General features: G+C 34.7%; 1 protein-coding gene across 1 annotated transcript in view; it reads left to right on the top strand.

Moving 5' to 3' along the window:
- The window catches only part of Gpm6a (glycoprotein M6A), a 235353-nt gene that overhangs the window by 5763 nt on the left and 206743 nt on the right, over positions 1-22847 (top strand). The gene's annotated exons all lie outside the window — the stretch shown is intronic.

Here is a 22847-nt window from a genome sequence, read left to right as displayed (position 1 = left end):
GTCCAGTCGTGGGGCCTGAACTCTGGGCCTGAGCGCTGTCCTTCAGCTCTTCAGCTCAAGGCTAGTGCTCTACCACTTGAGCCACAGCACCACTTGCGGCTTTTTTCTTTTTGCTTATGTGGTGCTGAGGAATCGAACCCAGGGCCTCAGGCATGCAAGGCAAGCGCTCTACCACTAAGCCACATTCTCAGCCCCAGACAAAAGTTTTTTATTCAGTATCCTTTCGTTAGTTTGGAAAGAATTGCAAGAATTGCTTTGTAGACTAACAAAGAGGAACGGGGTGGATGTAGCTCAGTGGATTGAATATTTTCTTAGCATCCACAGGCTTTGTGTTAATCCCCAATACCATGAGCCATACAACATGAAAAATCAAAACACAACAAAAACAAAACAATAGCAACAAAAAGAACCTGGAAAACAGAAGTGAAAACAATGAAGTTTTAAAAAGTGAAATGAGAATGATCTAGGGTGGATATGTAGTTCAATATTGGTAAAGATAGGGTATCAACAGTGTTTCTGTTATTTTTCTTTATAAAATTTCCATACTATTTACTACTTTAATAATTGTATTTGCATAATATAACTGATAGGAAGGATGAAGAAGAAAGATCCCTTTGTCTTGGTAATTTAGATTTTAAGTCTCTAGAATCCTAGTGCCCTCTTCAATTTGTTTTCTTGTAGTTACACTATTGTTTTCTGTTGCTTTTAAAATTCAAATGATGAGTGTTTGAAGAACGCTATTATCCTTGATGTTGAAACACTCATTCATTTCTCTTCTGTCTTCTCTGTTAAGGACTGATTGGAAACAGCATAATTTAAAACAAAACAATACAATTTAAACAAGACATTATGAATAGGTAATTAAAATAACTAATTTGATATTTGTAATTGTACCCTTTTTTTCACTGCAGTTTTCCTCAATTAATATGTGGTGCTATGTGCAGATGAATTTCTAATGGTACTGTGCTCAAGGAGCATAACCCTACTAGTAGGAAAGACTTTAGACTGTCCTCTTCTAATTTACAATGAGTACAGAATCAATGTGCAAGTAGCTGTCAGGTTGAGTCCTTCTGTTTTCCTTTCCACTGGCTTTCTTCTTCTGTCCCAGTGGCTGTGGCTCACTGTTTATTTATTAGCTATTTAGTAGGGAAAAACATCTAGTCTTTTAACAGTGACATCAAATCAGAGTAATGAGGCTGCCCATCACGCTACAGTGGGTATAATCTTTGCCTGTTAGTCTCTTGGCTGGTTTTGCTCTACTTCACTATCCTCAAAGTTTGAGAAATCTGACTGCTTTGTTGTCTGTTGTTTTCCCATTCGTATTAACATTTGCCAAATCTTTTGTGATGCATCTTTAAACACATGACAGCTTCTAGGTCAAATTTCAGTTTTGATCATTGCATCTTTAGAAGGAAAGCTAGGGATTGAAATGGCCAGTTCCTTTTCAGTGATTGCAATGGATTGGCTGCATGCTGGTTGTTGAAGTCATAGCAACAAGTCCTTCTTACTATCTTTTAGGCATCTCAATGAAGTTGCTTTAGTCTTTGAATGTGTGACTACAAAAAAGTTTCATCTCCTGGAGAAAGTGAATATGCCTTTCACTGGAGAACAACTTCATAGAGTTAATTACGAATTCTTCTCTAACGTTCATTTCTGAACTAGTAAGCTAGACATTTTTTGTATTCCTTCCTTTCCATTTTCCTCCCAGTTTTCATAATTAGGCTGTCAATGCACTTAATCTTTTAATTTTGAACTGATTAGTTGCTAAGCTTCCTACTGCTTAGGGTACCAAGCTAAACTCATCAGTAATAAAAGGAAGGACATTCAAGTTGTTCACAGAGACATAGTACTCAGATCATATATTCATCAGATTACAAACATCTATTTAATATTCTTTCTTTCTTTTTTCTGCGTTCTTTCTTTCTTCCTATCTATTTTATTCTCTTTCTATTTCTCTGTGTATGTATATATACACATATGTATGCATGTTCTTGTAATTTATATGCATATGTATATATGTGTATATATAACACACATGTAGATATATACATATATACACACATATCTGATCATGGGACTTAACCTCAGGGAATGGGTCTTGAACTCAAGGGCTGGGAGTTGTCCCTGAGCTTTTTGGCTCAGGACTAACACTCTACCACTTGCTTCCCACCCCCACACCAACAATTCAGGAAGTTGAAACATGGAGGACTGTAGTTTGAGGTCGGCCTAGGGCAGAAAAGTCTGCAAGATTTCATTTTCAAAAATACATGGAAAAATGCTGGGCAGGAGATGTGACTCAAGTGGTAGAGCTGCAGCCTTTAACAAGAAAGAGTATAAGACTCCGATTTCAAAGTCTGTTACCAGAAAGAAAGGATTAGTCTTCATTGTTTTTCAATTTGATTATATTTATTTTTCTATTAAATTCTAAGAACACTTCCCTCCCACCAGTTTTATGGAATTGACAAATTCCACAACTGTATATGAAAAAGTAGTGTTTCATGAATTGACTTAATTCTGAAAAAAGAAATAAAAATGTGGGATTTAGGATTTTAAAATGTCTAGACTCATTCTAAAACTTCAGAATTATAACTATGATTTAGTCACTAAGTAAGCATATCCAAAAAGTATTTAAATTTATATGCATTATTGATATGAGATGATTACTAATTGATATAAAACTACCAAAAATAATGGTAAAAACATGGTCTAGATGTGGAAAAAAATAACTTTATTCTGTCACACTTATTTATAGGAAAGACCTATGATAAAGTATAATATAAAAGTATTTCAATGATACTTGGCTAGAGAAGTATATTTAAAATAGAAAAAACTATAATAATGATTTTAAAACTGACAATTTAGACTTTAAAAATTTAAAGCATCTTTGTGATGTAATAAAACATTAAAATACTGGTCAGATTATGAAAGCATAACTATTGATATATATAAGCCATTACTATAAAAACAAATATCTTAATAAAAAATAGAACAAGAATTTCACAGGAGAATGAATCATGAATGTACAATAGGTATATCAAGAAGTTTTTCAATGATAAGAATTAAAAGAAAATGAGACAAAGTCAGAGAGAGACAATGAGTGAGCAAGTGAGCAAGGGAAGCAGATGAGTTGAGTAGCCCAATATGTATGAAATATTTAATTATTAATTTTAAAGCTTGTAGCAATGAGGCGGTCAACACACATAGTTACACTGGTGAATTGGACCTATCACTTAAGGAAAATACAATAGCAATTCTATCACAAAACTTTCCCCCAAAGACAACAAATAGAAAAAAAAAAGTCATTTTCCAGCATGTTTTATGAAGCTAGCAAGCAGTATTGCCCTGACTACAAAACCAAACAAAACCTTTATGAGAAAAAGAAAAAAAACTCTATGGAATACATGTATATATATATATATATATATATATATATATATACATATATATATATTAAACATAGATAATAAAAATATTCAAGGATATTTTACAAATTGAATCCAATATGTAATATATACAAACCAAATATGCTTTATCCTAGAAAATAAGGCTGATTTAGCATTTGAAAATTTAAAAATGTAACTCACCATAAAAACAAAGTAAAGAAAAACTTTATGACTGCTTCAATGTATAAAAAGCGTTTGTCAAAACTCAACTCACACACACACACACACACACACACATACATACACATATACACAAATCCTACAGTAGGGGGGATATAAGCTTATTTACTTTGATAAAGAACAGTTAAATAAACATACATGTCATGTGACACCTCGAAGTGAGAGACTACATGCTTTTTTCCTAAGATTGTAGATCATGCAAGGTTGTCAGCACTCTTCAAGATTATATGGGAGGGACTAGCTAAGAAACGTGGCAAGAATAGAAAGTAAAATCCATTCATGTTCAAAGAAAGAAAAGCCTTCTAATTCACAAAGAACTCCATATGAACAGAAATTTTTATTAAATCTACAATAATATAGTAAGAATTAATGGGCTTAACAATGTAGCAGAATATATAATCAACTTATACTTTTGTTTTGGAAATGGAAAATCAGAAATTGATACTTAACAGAAATGAAATAAATAAATAATTAAAAGCAGAAAAACATGGAGCAAATGAATAGAAAGTGCTAATACTAAGTTCTGAGAACAGTCAAACTGAGCTCTCATAATTTATTATTGAGAATGCATCATGGTATAACCACTTCAAAAAACTGAGAAAAATATTTTATATTTACCCAAGATAAATAAAAATATGTTCATTCAAAAATCTATAGATGACTGTTTAGAATAATTTTATTTTTTACCATTTTTTGTACCAGTTTAAACCTGGAAAATATCCACGTTTTTCAATTGTTAAATGGATAAACAAACCCATGGCAAATAATGGAATTCTGTACAGTGAAAAGAAAGAAATTATTCATAACATCACAGTGATGAAGCCCAAATGCATAAAAAAACAATCAGATGCTACACTACCAATCTAGTATTTATAAGACTTTGGGGAAAGGAATTTTCTAAGATAAAAGATATATTAGTCCTTAAGAGAAATTGAAAGTAGGGTTCTTGATTGACTACAAAGAAACAAAATAATTTTGTTGAGACTTGTCCTACATCATGATTGTGGTTGTGGTCACATTAGTGTGTAAATTTTCCCAAACCTGTAGAACTATAGTTAAAAAGGTTGTGTTTTGTGATGAAGTAATTTTCCATTAAAAAGAGACCAAGTTTGCTTCTATTATTAAATATTTTCCTTGGTTGACTTTGAGAGTCATCATTTTGTTAGTTATGTTATTTTACCCTTAAAAACAACAATGACAAAATAAAAATTAATTTTCCCAGTTTATAGTAGATAAAAAATTCTCTCTAGAAAGCATTTCCTCCATTTCTCCTGCAAACTTTACACATATTTCTATTCTTTCCACTTCCTACTTTTTATCCATTTCTTTTTGCTTCTTACAAAGCACAATAAGTAGATGTATAAAAAATATAGATGTGGGGCTGGGAAGATGGCTCAGTGGTAGAGCGCTTGCCTTGCATGCCTGAGGCCCTGGGTTTGATTTCCCCAGCACCACATAAGCAAAAAGAAAAAAAAAAGCCGGAAGTGGTGCTGTGGCTCAAGTGGTAGAGCGCTAGCCTTGAGCTGAAGAGCTGAAGGACAGCACCCAGGCCTAGAGTTCAGGTCCCACGACCGGACCCAAAAAACAACAACAAAAAATAAAGATGTGATAGACAAATCCCTATAATCTACTTTTAATTAAAATCCTCAAATTTGTTAAAACATTAGGCAGAAAATATGTTCAATTTTCCTTTGTATTAAAATGTATTGCATTTTAGGTGAACATATATGCAAACAAATGAAAATCAGACTCTACACTGATGGGCCGTCACAATGACTGAGAGATTTATGTCATATAGCTATTATTTTTGCTGATATAAATACTTTATTACTTATTTTCTATATTTCAAATTACTTCAAAATCTGTCTTTAATCTTATCCAATAGAATAGACTGTCATAAATATTATTATTTCCTACCCAACCAATTTAATGCTTTTGATTAATTTTGGAAGAGCATTTACACATTTACTAGAATATTCCAGCTAATACAGATTGGTCTTTCTTGTACAGAGGTTAATAATAATAATAATTGTTTAAGAAAGTGAAATAGGTAGGTTCTGGGGTATAAACCCTGCAGTCATTCCACTTATTACAACCTAAAGATATATGAATTATCTCACAGAGTACCAGCTCTTAATAGTCGTTTAAAACTGGACATGATATGTGTTATTATATTATTAAATCTAAAGATGATCCACAAGATCATCTCACATAGAACTTGCATCTTAATAATTGTTCAAACTGAGGTGTTAAGTTTTATTAGTGGGTGAAAGTATATTGCTCACTATAGCTGGGCCTAATGGTAAACTGTATAGCTAAGATACTAAATTTCATAGTAGCAGGATGTTTTGTTTTGTTTGGTATTACTAATAATACTAGCAATTTGATTACCATGATAATTCTTATTATCATTTACGTTTGAGTTTACAAAATACAAATGAATGAAGCTGTGTATTACACATTGATGGCTGGATATTAAGTTAGATGTTTTCAGCAGCTGTGGTTAGGTAAAATTAATTTTCTTGTCTCTTTCTCTGTAAACTTTTACCCTTTTTCCAATTCTATAAGGCTGACTTTAAGATGCAGAAATAAAAGGCTTAATTGGACTGATTTTTGGTTTTGATCATGGCTTTGAATTAGAACGCTGAACTTTGGAGGAGAACACTTGACTCGATTGATGTGATAATTTATCCCATACCATCTGAGAAAGTTGTGATTAAATAACCTCTGGGGCAATGTTGTGATGAAATATTCAACAGTATAGATTAATTCTTGCCTGAAAAGCTATTAGTTCATGGAATTGAAGTAGAACTGAGGAGCCTTTAGTGTTGGCAAATTTACACCTCATGAAACTACAGTTTTTATATTATTTGTATCAAATATTTGATACAAAACACACAACTATTTTAATTAAGGGAAGAGTGACATTTGCATAAATTTTGAAGAACAGTTTTATTGGGAGGGATTATAAAAAGTTTAATATATTAGTTTGCAAAATATTTGTGAAATTTTTTAACGAAAGTAATTAACTAGAGGGTTATTAGTGGCTCTATTATGGAAATGTCTCTTCACACTTCTTATATTTGACTATATTAAGGAATGCAGAACTTCCCATGTGCTTTATTATTCTAGAATTATTTACTTAAAATCTGACTTTTTGCATATTTAAATGAGGCACTTACTGGCTACACAATTTGTGTGATTCACTTGATTCTGTGATTTGCAGCTTTGTTGTAAGGGTGACTTTACCTTGCTCATAGGAGAAAGAAGGCTGGCAGGATTTGGTAAGTTATATTACCATTCCCCTACCTGCTCGTTTACACAAAGTCAGGCCTGTAATGTATGTTTCTATTTTACTGTAAACGTTTAAACTTTCAATGCATGAATATGCATGATACTACTGTAGTTCTGAGTAATGGTATGTATTTGACAATGTTCCTACCTTGTATGTTTTATTGATTTAATAATTTGCCTACATTGGTAGCAAGGATGGTTTGAACAATAGAAAAATTATTTAAGAAGCATCATGTCTAAACTATGAGAAAGTTAAATATGCAAAGGAAAAAATATCTAGAAATTGGAGAAGGTGGATCTGAATTAGAATAAATTCTATTTGTCAAAAAGGAAGTTCTTATTTTTAATACTTACCATAAGTTAAGCTTCAAAACAACTATTTGTATGGTTGTAAAATAAATCTTGTACTCAATAAATAGACAAAAATTTTATTAAATCAAGTTCTTTTTATCTGAATCAAATTGATTTATTTTTCAGAAAAATGACTTATAAAGTTCTTTTCAAACCATAGACTATAACAGACTATAGTATTTTGATTAATAAAGATTTTCTGTTGAATAATGTAAATTGAAGCATGTGAGAGAGTAAATGACCAATGGCATAATTAATGGAATAGAAATTAGCAACAGCAGGGCTGAGAAGTTGGCTCATTGGTAGAGCGCTTGCCTTGCATGCCTGAGGCCCTGGGTTCAATTCCTCAGCACCACATAAGCAAAAAGAAAAAAGCCAGAAGTGGCGCTGTGGCTCAAGTGGTAGAGCGCTAGCCTTGAGCTGAAGAGCTGAGGACAGCGCCCAGGCCCAGAGTTCAGGCCCCACGACCGGACCCAAAAAAAAAAAAAAAAGAAAAAGAAATTAGCAACAGCATATATCAGATATGGCTTTGGCTACATCTGGTTCCTAGCATGAACATAGCCCTAGGTTTGATTCCTAATCTTAAAAAAATGTTGGAGTTAGTAAATTTTTAATATATGTTTATATCTAAAGACTTAGGTTCTGAATTTTTAGAGGCCTTAATTTAATACTTACAGATTTGGATTTTTTTGTTGCTATCTACTCATTTATTTAACCATCAAATAATTGTTGTTTGACTACTGTTATATACCTGCTTTCTACCACATACTCTGCTATATGTGAAAATATGATGATAAGGACAAAGAGGATTAGTGATCTATAAATATTCATGGGCTAATGGAGGAGAAAAATAAGTACATAATTGCAACTCAGATGTTGATATTTGACAAGACCAATACATGATAAGTATAATAGCACTGGGGTGAGTACCTTATTACTCACCCAAGTTTGGAAGAAAGACAAATGCTCTGAACAGATGGAGCCCCATGTGTTAGTTCTTTTACTGATCAAGAATTTAGAAGAACAGGGATTTCGTTAATCAATACAAAGAGACTTAGAGTTGGATGGCCTCACCTGTGCTCAAAGCCTGCACTTCTACCAGTGTGGCAGGGCAAAACTGAGCATGCAGGCAGGAGCTGGCAATGGCAGAAGGAAGTCACGTGAGAACTGAAGGTGTGGAGAAGGAAACTATATGCCTGATAGGAGTCAGCTGAGATTGGCTGGTGGCTATTAAATGAAGTAAGCCAGGCCCAAAGAAACATAGGTCCTGTGGTTTCCCTTATTTGCAATAACTAGTATATGTCTGGGACAAGCAGAAAAGGTCAAAAGCTATGTACATATGACCAGATAAGTTGATGTTTAGTGAAATGAACCCCAAGATAGGAACACAAGTTTTTCTTTTCTTTCTTGCTATTATTCCTAATGTATTTTTAATGTACCATGTGATTTCTTTGTTTTTTTTTTGTGTGTTCCTCCCCCACGGTGTAACCCCTGTTTTCACTGTATTAGATGTTGGTGCCCTGCATCTTGTATATACACTTTTCTAGCTTGGGGAGAGTAAGGGAAAAAACAAATTGCTTAAATAGCAACACAGGTTGACCCATTGTAACAATGAGATGTACAAGATACTATGTTGAAAAATGAACTTTACAATTTAAGCAGGGGGGGAGGGGAGAGGGAGGGAAGTGTAGTTGTGGAGGTGGGAGGGAAGGGATGGTAGGGGAAAAACAAAGGAGGAGGCAACAATGCTTGATAGGAAGTGTACTCATTACCTTGCTCATGTAACTATAACCCCTCTGTACAGTTTTTTTTTTTTTACAATAAAAACATATAAAAAAAGTGTTGGGAGAGATGTGTGGAAGACAAGTAGAGTCTGTATGTATGTGGCCTTGTGGTCATGTTGAACAGTTTTCATTACACCTTGGTAGCAGCAAGGAGTTATTTTGAACACAGAGTTAGTAAAAAAATGGTATTAGGTGTGTGTGTGTGTGTGTGCGCGTGCGCCTGTGCACGCACGCACCAGTATTGGGGGTTGAACTTAGGGCCTTGTGTTCTCACTTGGATTTTTCATTGGTGCTCTACTATTTGACCCATATCTCTATTTCTGGCTTTGGTGGTTAATTGAAGCTAAGAATCTCATATATTTTTGTGCCCAGGCTGTGTTTGAGCTGTGATCCTTAGATTTCAGCTTTCTAATTAGCTAGAAAACCAAGTTTGAGCCATCAGCAACCACCTCAGGATTGCCTTTTAAATGTTACTTCCCAAGTGGAGGGTGAGCCTGAAAGGGACAGAATATAATAAACTATATATTTCATAGGCTGTTTTAATAATATAAATTATAATTAAATCACAAATAGTGTGTTAAAATTGTGAAAAAGTAGAATCAGCATAAAGAACCATGATGATTTATTGGAACCAAATAAGTACAGGTGGTTCTGTTATGACTAATAGTAGTTTGAGTAAACAGGTCGGAAGACATTTGAAACTTCATGTTTCTTGCTCATCCTTAGCCATTTCCCTGCTCATTAGGACCTTTGTGCAAATGGTAGACAGAGGAGATCAGTCAGACCTTTCTAGCGTTCTTTCAGAACAGCTGTTCTGAAGAATGGTTAGTAATTTTCTAAATTGCAATTAATATTCACAGTGTGTTTGGGGATATGCCAAACATTTCACATATTCATCCTGTTCCAAGATTTCATTAGTACGTATGATTGAGCTAAAGTGATTTGAATTATTTAGTTAACCCTTTTAAGAGGTCCTATTGCCTATGATTTTGTGTATTTCCTACTAACCTGTAAGTTGATCACGTCAAAGGAGTTACTCTTTAGAAAGATGAGCCCTGCAGAAAACCACAACAACCCAATAGCAATGAGCCAAAGCTTTGTGAAGTTTAGCTCAAGATTAGATACAAAGCAAAATCACTTCTTGTATGGAGCTACTAGCTCCATCTAGTTCAGGCCTCTTACCCCTGTCACATTTATTTCTTTAACTATTTGGTTCATGTTTTTCCAACTTTTTGAAATGTGTATCCATATTTACATGTATTTTATGTTTGCATGGAAATAGCATAATGAAAAAAATATTATCTTAGATATGAGTGCTCATGGTAAGCATGAGACTTTATTGTTCTATGGATTTAAAAAAAAGATGGTAACTTGTTACTATTGCATAAAAATTGCCTCATTTCCCCTTTACAAAGGACAGTTTAGATAAAATTTGGGTAGAGAATTTAAAAAGGTGTTTCAAACTCACAAAAAGAAATCTGTCCTATGTAGAATTACTACTAAATTTAAAAAAAGCCTAGAGACAAATATCATGAAATATCTTACATGTTCATTTGACTATATTTCCAAGAATCATTTTCTCTAAATTTTAAATTATAGACTATACATGTAGATCCTCAGGATATAAATTATCTTTATCATTTGAGTCTCTAAAATAAGGCTCATATTTGTAAAGTGGAATCTGATGGGTCCAAAAGTATCATGACTAAAATCGAAGGTTGTGAGATGAACAAAGGCAGAGTAAGAGTAAGGTCTACTCACGATTGCAGAGATCTGCAACAAACACGAGAGAAGCCTCTTTTGCTATTATCTTTGATACCTTATTCTTTTCTCTTGTTTTTCAATCTTTGAACAGAGCTGTTGTTGAATTAAGAGCAGCCATACTTTGAGATGTCCAGTATCATCTTTGATGAGAGTGTTCACTCTGTGATGTATCTGTTAATGAAGGTATCTTGGAGTAGATGATTCCAGAGAAGTGCTAAGAGACAATTAATGATGGTTTCAGCTCTTAGCTTCATGTAAAACTTTCTTTGGAAGAATGGAGATTGTTTTACTTTCTCCCAAGATCAGCAAAAATACTACAGGAAGGAAATAAAATGAAATCGTGAGAGAGGTTTTGAGTCTACAGTTCAGGCATTAGTAGGTTACTAATAAGTAAAGTGGCTATGAAGAAATAATGTGTATATTCCTCTTTTAGATGAGAAAAGGAATACTAGAGGAATTTGCTCTACTGAAGAGGTTTATATTTTCACACCTCCCAATTAGCATTTTCAGAAAACAAAGATTGTGTTACATGTCTATAATGCAGCTACTGTACTTCTTAAAATGCATAAACATATAGTAACTTTTTCTTAAATTATGGACAGATATGGGAAGATTTCTTTCATTTATTTTTATTTACCATGCTCATCTATATCTCAAATTCTTTTCCAACAAATTCCATGTCACTTAAAAATATGTAAAGGCAGAGTCTTCAGGGATAAAGATTTCAGAGAAAATTTAAAAGGTTCATAGCTAAAGTGAAAAGAAAATGGCAAGTGAAAATATTTGCATTTAAGATAAACTTTAAAATTCTATGCACAGGAATTGTGTTGCCATTTCTTTCCTGAATACTGTGAAAACACAGTCACTGATATGAATTTAATAACCATCAGTAAATTGGTGTTGTGGAGAAAATAAATTAATTTTAAGAAGGCATCTAGAAATGGCTGTTCATAAGATACACTAGAATACTGTATTGTTATTAATCACACTTATAGCAAAAGAAAATTGAATACAAAAAAGTTCTGTAGCTATATCTGACAAAAATATTTAAAAATACTTTGCTTTTTGCACATACACATGTACATACACACGTGTATATACACACATATATACATGCCTTTGTGTGTCAGAGTTGAGCTAGGCTTTATTTGAATCTCAATGAATAATAAAGCATAAGCAAAGAAAGAAAGATATTGTGGATGGAAAGGAAAGTGATTGGTACCACCAAGGGAGAATTTAGGTCAAATATACTTCATGTGACTGTCTTCTGACTGGAAATATTTTTCAAACAGACAGCAGAGAACAATGTACTCCACTACATGCTCCAGTGGTGTAGCAGCATGGGTCATGCCACAGAAATAGCAATTACCCTTCACCCAACACAATAGAACCCATGAGATTCCTTTTATTTTTCTAGGAAAACACATAAGATATTAAAAAAATTAATACAGAAGGACAGAATCAGCTAGAGAGTTCAAGAGTGCGGTTTCCCTCTACTATCTCATCTACTCCTTTGGGTACCTTCTTTTCTTCTTTTGAGTCTCTTAGCTCAGTTTTGATCTTGTTTCCAGCTTTCTATTCCTCCTTCCCTTCCTGACAGATGGAGGAAATAATGGAGTTGGTGAATAAAATGAAAATTATTGAGGGGAAGATGAAGAAAGAAGAGGTGGGAGGGTGTCATTCTTTCAGAAGATATTTGGTCCTTTTTTTCTATGTGAAAGATCAGGAGGAGGTGTTCACAAGGAAAAAATGTGCATGTAATATTTTCAGCACGTATTATTTCAAAGACACCATAAATATGTCTTTGAAGATAGGTTAATGTAAGATTTCATGCATAGCAACCTAATGGTAAACACAGCGTCCTCTAAGTAACCTCAGTTTTAACGGAAGGAAGGAAACATGGCAACCTCACATTGATGCTAATGACAGATTTCACATCAGTTTGGGAATAGTGGTCAACCTGCAGTTATCAATTTTGATGCAAGTCACTAAGATATTAGGGCTTGAAAATCTCAACCTGCTCTGTAATAAGCTATAGGGCTAGTAGAGAGCGTTTGAAGTGGTTGATGCGGCTGACAAGCAGGGTTTTCCTGGGAACTGGACCCTTGCTGGGGTCTGTAGCCTTGCTTTTCCTGAGGCAGTATTGTCTTCACAACTTTTCCTGAATTCCCCAGGAGGACTCTGTGCTGGTCCATGGCAGGAACCGACTTCAGGCAGTGCTTACTTCTTTGTACTGCAGCCTGTGTTCTTCAGTTAGAAGAAAGAAGCTCAGAGTATCAGATGATGCCAATGCCTGATGGACACAGGGGACCTTCCTTGAACAGCTTCCTAAATTGAATAGAAATGGTGACAAAGAAATGTAAAGTCCTGTTTTTCTTAGAGTTGTTGCTTCTGCCTTTTAATGTAAGCTTTCATTCCAACACAGTAACTTTCTTGTGTCTTTGGAGAGAAGGCTTTCTTCAGTTCCCATCTCCCTTTGCCTTTGTGACTGTGCCAGGCTTCACAAAGCCTGAGTATGTCCCTTTAAGTCTAATTGGAATAAAGAAAGGAAGAAGCTTGGCTAGAATTTTTCTTCTAAAGAATGCAAGAACTAGCAGGCAATGTGGCTTAGTGCTTGCCTAGCATGTATGAAGCCCTGGGTTCGATTCCTCAGTACCACATACACAGAGAAAGCCAGAAGTGATGCTGTAGCTCAAGTGCTAGCCTTGAGTAAAGAAGCTCAGGGACAGTGCCCAGGCCCTGAGTTCAAGCTCCAGGACTGGCAAAAAAAAAAAAAAAGGAAAAAGAGAATGTAAAGACTACAAGCTCTTTGTTACTTCCTAGTTTACAGACACTTACATTAAGTGTGCTTATATGTGTGAAGGCAGGCACTCACATGCACTTACACACACACACATATACACAGTGATTAGTACAAATAACCTAAGAACTCATATATATATATCTATATCTGAACTGATATATAAATATATATGAAACAATAAATATTTTAAAGGAAATACATATTTAAATATATTTAAAACATTTATTGTTTTTTTGGGGGGGGTCGGTCATGGAGCTTGAACTCTGGGCCTGGGCACCGTCCCTCAGCTCTTCAGCTCAAGGCTAGCGCTCTACCACTTGAGCCACAACGCCACTTCTGGCTTTTTTCTTTTTGCTTATGTGGTGCTGAGGAATCGAACCCAGGGCCTCAGGCATGCTGCAAGGCAAGTGCTCTACCACTGAGCCACCTTCCCAGCCCCAACATTTATTGTTATAATAAAGGTGTACAGAAGGGTTGCAGTTACATAAGTCAGGTAAAGGGTACATTTATTTTTAGACAATGTTATCTTTTCCCTTGCTCTCTTCCCCTCCCATCCCCACCCACAAGTTACATAGTTCATTTTCAACATGGTGTCCAGTGAGTACCATTGCTGCATTTGTTCACCCTTTGTCCCTCCATTTTCCTGAAGAACTGTATTACGCAATCTATTGAAAGTGTTTGCTAGTACTCTTCCTTTTTTATTTAAAAAAATATTGAAATTTCCCTTGTTACATCTCTGTGTGCTAGTTTGCCAACTGGCCCATGTGTTCTGTGTAAGAAGATTGTGACCTTCAACCTTCAATTTCCTTCTCTTTCATAAAGCACAAGTTTGGTGTGTTTTTGTAGATGCCCAAAAGGCAGATTTCAGGTGAAACAAACTTGTTTATTGAATGGGTGGCAAAGGGCGTGTTCCCTTATTTCAATTCCCAGAGAATTTGCTAAGTATTTTTTGGTAGCAAAAGTTTTCTTTGATGTAAAAGGAAAAAAAAAAAAGAAAGGAAGTACATGGTGAAATATTTCATTGTCATCATGGCTTAAAGAACAATAATATCTAAAAGCTACTGCTGAATTGCCTTCAAAAGAAAGATAATTTAGTGTTATGTCTCATGCTTAGTAGTTACCTATCTGCAAAAAAAAGAAAAAAATCATTGCCTATTTTGTAGTATTGTTTAAGAAGTAGAGACAAATCTTTCACTAAAATGATCACTCCTTCCATAAAGCCTCCTTACCAGAAAGAAGTGCTACATCCAGATCCTGAAGTGTCCCACCTTTGAAAATGGAGTCACCTAACCTGTGTAGTTTATAAATTACCCAATTTGAGGTAATCAGTTATAGCAGGAGAAAACAGACTATGGACTTGGCAAATGTTCTGTATGAGCTTGAAACAAATGTATATTGTTATTGTTAAATATTCTGTAAATGTCAGTTAGATTCAGTTAATTTTGCTGCTCAGTACACTGTGCATCTGCTTCCTGTATAACTGTCAATTACTGGTAGAGGGTGTTTTAATTCTCCAGATATAATAGTGGAATCTTGATTTTTATCTCTGCAGTTTTATCATTTGGCTCATATATACTGACACTATGTTGCGAGATGCATACAAAATCAGTATTAGCATATCTTCTGTAAAATTGGCTTCGTTATCACTATGTAATGCTCTTTCTTTATTTCTAAGAACTGTCTTTGCTCTGGTGTCTGTTGTTTAAAGTTAATGTTGCTAGTCCAGGCCTGCTTTTATCTGTATTGTCAATGTTCTGACTCGAATTGTATAGCAGAACATTGTGCTTTTATACATGAAGTACTTAAAGAGGCATTTAAGAGCAAATGAGCTTATTATGGTACCACTAATCTAAACCATCTCTTGATGGTTTCCATCAAGAGGAAACCATAAAACAGTCAGACATAAAACAAAAAGAAGGCAGAAGGAGATAGCCATCTCGAAGCCAAAGAAAATAGGCTTCAGAGCACACCAAACTGGTTGACCTTTGGTCTTGGTTTTCATGCTTGCTCTGTTTCTTCATATGTACTTTGTATCTTTTAAGACACCTTGTAATATTTGTTGAAATTAGATTTGAGTACTAGTAAATAGGATTTTAGTAGAACGTTTTCTATTTGTTCTTAGCTGTAGTGTAAGAGGCTGAACTTTTCTGTTTTCATCTCTCTTGTAGCCTCTATGTTTCCCCGGAAACTTCTTCATGAATAAGTTCTCAGAGGTCAAAAATCTGAACTGTGCTGTCTAGCTTGGAGGAAAGGGAGGCCATTCTAAAGTCATGCTTAAGTCTCGGGCTTTTTGTGAACATGTGACCTCTCTGACTGTAATCTTTTCAAGTGTGGCTTAGCTTCTACACTGAGTCTCTTTTCTCTCAGGGGAGGTAGGAATCCTGCTAGAATTGGGACTTGCCTTTCTTCCAAGTCAGTTAGGTCCTGGTAGAATATTTTCCATTGAGGGTAAGACTTGTTAAAATTCTCTCTCTCCTTTCATGGTCACACTCAGCCAATGAAGAGATTTGCAATCACCTGATCATCTCTGTGAGAAGCTGGTAACACCAGTGGCAGTAGGACTCACCTGTTTCTGCTACTAGGAGCTGTAGTTTTCTGATTGAGTGTATCTGTCTCTTTAAATTTTGAGGCATTCGTTAGTCTAGGGACTTCAGCTCTTTGATGCATTGCTGAAGAGTTGTTTTCAAGTTGCCCAGGTATCTACTTGTTACAATGTAGTATTGACTGCTGAACTCCTTACATTCTGGACAAAAAACTGCAAGATTTTTTTTTCTTTTTGTTTTTGTTTTTGGTAAAATAATATTCTTATTTATTCTAAAGGAAAATGCTTCCTTTAAAGGTGACTTTGGGCAAGCATTTTGAGAATTCTTGTTTTTTTGAAAGGATAAATTCTAGGAAAGATTTTTGTATGAAGCTGATAAGAATAACCAGATGAGGGCTGGGAAGGTGGCTCAGTGGTAGAGCGCTTGCCTTGCATGCCTGAGGCCCTGGGTTCGATTCCTCAGCACCACATAAGCAAAAAGAAAAAAGCTGGAAGTGGCGCTGTGGCTCAAGTGGTAGAGCGCTAGCCTTGAGCTGAAGAGCTGAGGGACAGCGCCCAGGCCCAGAGTTCAGGCCCCACGACCGAACCCCCCCCCCCAAAAAAAAAAGAATAACCAGATGATAGAATCTGTAACTCACAGTTTATTACTTATAATGTGTTTTATATCAACTTCATTGAAGAAACCTCTATAGTCCAAAGTATCCAAGAGTCTGAGACCTGGTGAAAAAGATTTTGAAGCTATTCCGGAAATAAACTAATGTTTGTGAAACCCCATTTGCAATTAACCATCAAAATGCCAGACTGAAGACATTCAAGTTGTAAGTGACAGCCGAGCAAGCGAGTTTAGCTTGTGTGAGGCCCTGAGTTCAAACTCTGATACCATAAAAAATAATATTGGTTTAATAAAACTTTGAAAGTTTGTATACTGTTTTGCCATTCACTAGCCAGCAATATTATAGGATAAGCTATATATTTTTATGCACTAAGTATACATATATATTAGGCATATTATTTGTTTTTATACCTAATGATTAATGGGAAAGTAGCTACAGCAATAATGGAATAATAACCTTACAACTATTATTTTTCCAGAATCCTAACATTCTTGGAATTAAAACAGAAGGAATTTTGCATATCTTGATGTAACAATGTTCAGTGTTTAGTCATAGAATCATAGAAAGCTAGAAGATAAACAGAATACTTAAGCCTTTATTTTACAGTCATGCCTATAAATGTTAAGCATCCTGTCTAGAGACAAAAATCTAACATGTGACATGATTATATTATGAATTTTTATATGTGACATTCAGTCTTGATATGGAATAAATTTAGACTTTCTTGTTCTTATTTACTTTTGGTCAGGATACTACCACATAGCAAAGTTAATAATGAGGGATCAGATCTAAAGATCTAAAAGCAATAGTTTACTATAAACCAAATATGAGTAGGTTTTCTATTCTAAAATTTAATTTTTCATATTATTATATATAAATTATTCAAAGCTTACTTAAAGCTTGCTAACTCCTTTAAAATGTTTTGTTAAAGCATATTGACTTCAATCCTTATGAATTAACCAAAGTTTAATTAAGAAAGTAAGCAAATTTGTGAATTTCAAATTACTTGACAATTTGGTAGTATTAAGATTACTACTTTTTGATTAAGTAACCTTGATCATGTCACTTAATCCCTCTGTATCTAAAATTTCTCCTCTGTAAAATGACAGATGGATGATATTTTCGACTTTACAATGATACTGTAAGGCTTAAGCAAGTAAATAATTGGATTAAAACAATGTCTCCTGGTATTTTCCTAACCAATGCTCAATATTACAAGTATTAAAATATTAATATTTTAATATCAATATTTAATATTACAATATTAAAACCCTAGTGGAGGCATGATTGTATTTTTTGTTACCTCTCCATAGTTCCTTTCATCCCACTAGTTTTGTAAGCATATGTATTTGTGAGAGAGAGAGAGGAGGAGAAATAAGGGTGATGATGCAGGCATATGTCCAAGAAAATTCAAAGTTTGGCTCTTGTTACACAGAGCAGCAAAATCTTATCTTAAATTCATTGTACGTAATCATACATCTGTGGTGAATGAACATGCACAATCATCAAATCCCTAGTTCTAAAATTCTGATGATCTGATCATCTTTTCTGCCATCTTCTTCTTAGATAATTATGAGTGAGCTCATGTAATTACAGCAGTCATTGAGCTGTACACATGTGGTGAATGTATGTGTGTGTTTGTACGTGGCACATCATTTTGAGATGAATGACAGATTCCTTGGCAGCCAGCTCTGAAGGTAACCTACAGTGCTTCAAAGAGCAAAGGGTGCACTGCCTGGTTGGGGGCACCATGTTTTTTGAAATGTGCATATAGTTCACTATGACATTCTCAGTCTAATTATTTTACTGAAAGAAATTTTTGTTGAAAATAATTATACATATACCTATGTGCACTGATCAATGAAGAATATTTAATTATCCATCATATCAAACATTCATCATTTCTTTGTGATGAGACATTAAAATTCCTCTCTTCTGGTATTTTCAATTATAGGATAAAATACTGTGGATGAAAATCACACTTCTGTCTAAAAAGTGAGATACCATCTCTTCCACAATGAGAGAATGTTATAATCAAAGAGACAAAAAATGATAGAAATACTTGCAAAGATGTGGGGGCAAAGGGAATTTGTGCTGGTGGAAGTGTAAATTAGTATAGCCATTATGGTTAAAAGTATAGAGTTTCCTAAAAGAAAATTAAAATTAAACTATGACAACACCCAGCAATTTTTACTACCAACTATAATTTTGAAAGAATGATATCAATGAGTTGATATCAGTAATTTTGAGAATTCTTACTTTTATTATCTTTTTTATGATTAAGATTTTATTGTATGAAGATGCTGGAGGGGATGTGGACAGAAGGGAACCTTACTGCATTGTTGGTGGGAGTGTAAACTTGTTCAACCACTTTGAAAAGCAGTATGGAGGTTCCTCAAAAGACTCCACATAGAACTCCCCTATGACCCAGCAATCCCACTTTTGGGCATTTACCCAAATGTTTACAAACAAGACCACACTATAGCTACCAACACGACTATGTTTATTGCAGCATTATTTACTATAGCTAAGATATGGAACCAACCCAGATGCCCCTCGGTAGATGAATGGATCAAGAAAATGTGGTATATATACACAATGGAATTCTATAGCTCCATCAGAAAGAATGACATTGCCCCATTTGTTAGGAAATGGAATGACCTGGAAAAAAATTATATTAAGTGAAGTAAGCCTGGCTCAAAGAAACATAGGTTCCATGGTTTCCCTTATTTGCAATATCTTGTATATGTCTGAGTCAAGCAGAAAAGGTCAGATAAGGTGATGTTAGGGAAATGAACCCTAAGATATGTATTCAAATGTGTTTTTTCTTTCATGCGATTGTTTCTAACACATTTATAAGATTATTTCTTTTTTGCTTTGTATGTCCCTCCCCCACAGAATAACCCCTGCTTTCACTGTATTTGATGTCGGTATAATTTGTGGAGGGGAAGGGGAAAAACAAGTCGTTTAAATAGTGATACAGGTGGATCCATTGCAACAATGAGATATACAAGTCGTTATGTCAAAAACGAACTTTACAACTTGGTGCTGGGGAGGGGGCGGGGAGGATGGGGGGACGGGAGAGAGGGTGGGAAGGGATGGGAAGGGGAAACAAAGGAGGAGGCTACAATGCTTGATAAGAAATGTACTCATTAGCTTGCCCATGTAATTGTAACCCCTCTGAACAGTATTTTCACAATAAAAAAAAAGATTTTATTATATGAATCATCACATTTTGTTTACCCACTCACTGGTTGCTGAGCAGTGGATGCTTTTAACCCTTTTTTACTTTGGGGAATAACGCTGCATGGGTGTACAAGTATTTCTTTTTTTTTCTTGTGAAAATACCATACAAAGGGGTTACAATTACATGAACAAGATAATGAGTACATTTCTTATCAAGCATTGTTGCCTCCTCCTTTTTTATCATCATTTTTATGTTTCAACATTTTACAGACTTTCTAGTTCAAACTTGTTTTCTTTTGTATTTTTGAAATGAACTATAAAAAATCATATGTACTTGTTGGGTAGCAGGTGATGTTTTGATAAATATATAAATATTCTTTTTATACTATTCCAATTAGTGCAAACATACTTCCATGTAAAAACATTTGTTATATCATTTCTTGTAAAAATATTCTTATTTTCTTCTGGTCCTTTTGTCAATAAGGTTTTCTTTTCTTTCCTTTTATTTAATTTTCTGGCCTGGAACTCATGTCCCTTCTGTCTCTTTTGCCTCCCAAATCTGGAAATACCAGGATGCATCAGAACTCCTGGTTTAGTCAGTATTTCTTGAATAGGTTTTGTTGAACCATGTGATATATCTTTCATCTACCCATTGTAAATGTAATTTATCTTTGATAATACATTAAATAGATTGTACCCAGTTTATTATGTATTTGGACACTTATGTAGTCTCTTCAGTGATTAAGTACATTTGTGGATGGGTGAAATTCTACCTCCATAGGAAGATAAGAAATGTGTTCTTTTGTGGAGAGGAAAACAGATTTAAGTAGCATTATGTAGGGGCAACAGAAAGAAAAACACAGTAAACTGAGTGAATAAGATAAAACAAAAGTTCCTTCTGGCGTAATCAACACTCCTTTTGGAAATGCAATGTGGCAGATCAGTTAATACAGATGTTGATAGATGGTTCAAGACACTACCTCCCTTCGGGATTAATGGATTGCAAATATATTCTCAAAATATATTCCAGTTTCTGGAAGTCTCTGGAGAGCTCTAGAGATCTGTGGAACTTGACTTTCTTGTAGAACAATAGCAATGTTTAGAAAACAGTTTTGCATATTTGTGTAGCCCAGCAAATGAATTTAGAGATGGATTTTATTTTGTGGAAGCTGCTTTGAGGTTTTTCAATGGCTGTGTCATTGCAAGTACATTTCATATATAATTACAGTTCATACATCTGTAACCTAATGCTTTATGTTAGAACAGCAATTTGCCTCTTTCATACACTTTGTGGAGTTTGTTTTTTCTTCTTCTTTAAATGACCACTCAAGTAGCTAACTCAAGTAACATTCAATTTTGACAGGGAATGACGCCACTCAAGTACTGTATTTAGTTCACTTGTTACAGCAAAATTTTTAAAAATGTCCATGCTTTATCATTCTCATTACTCTGAACACTGTGAAATATTGGAGATATACTGCACCCACAAGTTACATTAATATTAGAAAGGTAGGTACAAACAGATATTTGGTTATTTTTATATCTTTTTAAGTGCTGATCAGCGCAGGGTACATGAATCGCTCTGTGTTTGCAGATAATTAACAGATTCAATCCACAGCTTTAAATTTCATGAGTTGGGAAAGAAACTTAATGTTTGATAAAAGTTTAAATTTTTGATACTCTTCTATTCATTTAAAAAGAAAAAAATGTTGACTTCAGTTTTTTTTTTCACAAGAATTCTGAGAAAAGCCATACTTTGACATAGTGAGTATAAGGATTTTCTTTTGGTGTACCAGTCCTGGGGCTTGAACTCAGGGTGTAGGTGCTGTCCCTCAGCCTGTTTTTTCTCAAGGCTAGTCCTTTACCACCTGAGCCACAGCTCCACCTCTGTTTTATTTTAGTAGTTAACTCGAGATAAGAGTCTCATGGACTTTCCTGCCCAGGCTGGCTTTGAAGTATGATCTTTAGATCTCAGCCTTTTAAGTAGCTGGATGACAGGTGTGAGGTACCGGCCCCTGGCTCTGACATAGTCAATTTGCTCTGGATGAGTTCTGGTTATTATCAGTGATAAGTGTCCTCTTAGAGTTGTATTTACCCCAAGACTTAACTCTAACAGAGATCTTATATTTTTTAAGCTATGTTTTCTTTAATGTTTTGTCCAAAGCATTGTCATCCTTCAGACTGTGATGTAGAAAGTCATCATGAAAATTGTCTGTCCTCATTATGACTTTTGAATTATTTTCTGATGTTCATAATATTTCTTTTTTCATACAGTTAATTATATAGAGTCTGCTTTGATCTGAAAGCTCACACAGTAGCTCTGTCATATCTTCTTGGCTGTCCCAAAGCTTATGAATTTCTTCACCAGCTTTTTTCTCCCTTTACTTATATACATATCAGAAATTCATCACTGAAAACCTTTGTGCGACACTTTGCAGTATTCATGTTTCTCAGATTGCCAGCTATCATTACAGTGCAGAATGCTATGTTTGAAACAAAATTTGAGATTATTGGACAAGTTAGGAGATGTGTTGCCTGCTTCATTTCATGTTACTGTTTTTGTATGTGCACTTTCAAGAGGCATTCAGAAGTTGCTAAGGAACTGCTTGCATAACTTTACATATTTGTTGGCTATTTAAAGTGCTTTCAGTATTTTTAATACTATCCATACAAATTTCAGAAAGATCAAAAGGTGGAGTTCATCTTGGTCCAGAGTAGTTCTAAAACCCACCAAAATAGCAAGAGTCTCCACTGGGCAGGTTGAAGAAGCCTGCAGCACTGTAGCTGTTGACACTCTACTGACATATTCCTTAAAATTGACTGTGAATTTCACCCTTCCCCAGGAGCCACTTCTTTGCTTAAACAATTTGCATCAGAGCCATTCCA

The sequence above is a fragment of the Dipodomys ordii genome, unplaced genomic scaffold (assembly GCF_000151885.1).
Source record: "Dipodomys ordii isolate 6190 unplaced genomic scaffold, Dord_2.0 Scaffold4, whole genome shotgun sequence".
Lineage (NCBI taxonomy): Eukaryota > Metazoa > Chordata > Mammalia > Rodentia > Heteromyidae > Dipodomys > Dipodomys ordii.
The sequence above is the reverse complement of the archived record's forward strand: the minus strand, read 5'-3'. Positions and strand labels throughout refer to the sequence as shown.